The sequence below is a fragment of the Anabrus simplex genome, chromosome 12 (assembly GCF_040414725.1).
Source record: "Anabrus simplex isolate iqAnaSimp1 chromosome 12, ASM4041472v1, whole genome shotgun sequence".
Lineage (NCBI taxonomy): Eukaryota > Metazoa > Arthropoda > Insecta > Orthoptera > Tettigoniidae > Anabrus > Anabrus simplex.
In genome coordinates, this window is record NC_090276.1 from 15,596,133 (window position 1) to 15,597,878 (window position 1,746).

The 1,746-nt window shown below is 37.5% G+C and overlaps 1 long non-coding RNA gene across 1 annotated transcript; it reads left to right on the top strand.

Moving 5' to 3' along the window:
* Positions 1-323: 323 nt before the first annotated feature.
* Positions 324-1,147, top strand: LOC137502837 (uncharacterized). Its single transcript, XR_011018878.1, has 3 exons — positions 324-469; positions 561-768; positions 862-1,147. It is a non-coding gene; the product is annotated as an uncharacterized lncRNA (long non-coding RNA).
* The last annotated feature ends 599 nt before the right edge of the window (positions 1,148-1,746 follow it).

Consider the following 1,746-nt stretch of genomic DNA (forward strand, 5'->3'; position numbering starts at 1 on the left):
CAGCTCGATTTGTTCTGGGCGATTTCCGACAAAAGAGTAGCGTTACAAAAATGTTGCAATGTTTGGGTTGGGAAGAATTGAGAGAAAGAAGAAGAGCTGCTCGACTAAGTGGTATGTTTCGGGCTGTCAGCGGAGAGATGGCGTGGAATGACATTAGTAGACGAATAAGTTTGAGTGGCGTTTATAAAAGTAGGAAAGATCACAATATGAAGATAAAGTTGGAATTCAAGAGGACAAACTGGGGCAAATATTCATTTATAGGAAGGGGAATTAGGGATTGGAATAACTTACCAAGAGGGATGTTCAATAAATTTCCAGTTTCTTTGAAATCATTTAGGAAAAGGCTAGGAAAACAACAAATAGGGAATCTGCCACCTGGGCGACTGCCCTAAATGCAGATCAGTACTGATTGACTGATTGGATGTGCAAACAGAGCTTCAAAGAAAATACCAGGGATAACTTTTCACAGGTAAGCAATATGTTTTTGCGAATATTCAGTGCCGAATTGTTTTCCCCTTGCACATGCAGTATAGGTTAAGAAGCCCCTTTATCATTTACAGTTTTCCTAAAGATAATGAACGACGGAAGAAATGGATAAGAGCTATACGAAGGGAAAATTGGTCCCCCACACCTTTCAGCACTATATGTTCAGCTCACTTTACTGAACGTGATTTTGATCGTACTTCATTGTGTGTCGTAAGACTGAGGGAATGGGCTGTGCCATCTGTGTTTGCTGCTTTCCCAAAGTACCTACAAATACAATCAAAGGTTAGTTTCTCTTCATTTCAGCATTTGATTGAGAAATATGTCGAAATACATATTTATAGAGTAAGCCTACTATTTCTTAAATTTATTTTACAGGAGAGAAGGGTCCTTAAAATCATAAAGACTGTGGAAATGCCTTCATTAGACTCCTCTACAGCTGTCCAGGAAGTACCTGTTGTGGAAAAATCTATCTGTAATAAAAGTGCAGAAACGTGTTTTAGTGCTCAAATAGATCATATGAAAACCAAAGAAATTGCGTACAGAAAGAAAATAAAATTATTGCACCAGAAAAAGAGGCGAATGAAGAAAAAGGTGGCTGAATTAAGTACTGTTGTAGATAGTCTTAAAAAGAAGGCTCTGATAGATAATGAGTACTGTGAAATGTTAAGTGGTTTGTCAGATACCTCATTGTGTTTGTATAAACGACAACAAGATAAGATTTCATGTAACAAAGTGCAAAAGTTGTATGATGAGAAGTTAAAAGCATTTGCCATTACTCTTCACTTTCTTTCTCCAAAGGCATATTCATTTGTGAGAAACACTTTTGACACTTGTCTTCCACACCCTAGAACATTATCTCGATGGTATCAAAGTGTAGATGCTAATCCTGGGTTCTGTGCTGAAGCTTTTCAGGTACTTAAATCATACACAGGCATTAAGATTTGTGCCCTTTTATTTGATTCCATGGCTATAAGGAAACATTTGGAACGGGATGGCAATAAATTTCATGGGTCTGTAAATGTTGGGATTAATAATGAAGATGACACAGCACCATTAGCTTCAGAAGCCTTAGTTTTTCACTTAGTATTTGTGAACAATTCCTGGAAGATTCCTTTAGGATACTTTTTTTGTGCACAGCATAAAAGCTGCACAAATAAGTGCTCTTACAGAACAGTGTTTGACATTGCTGCATGATTCTGGTGTGACAGTGACTTCATTGACTTGTGATGGTGCTGCAACAAATATTGCTTCAGCTGAAAA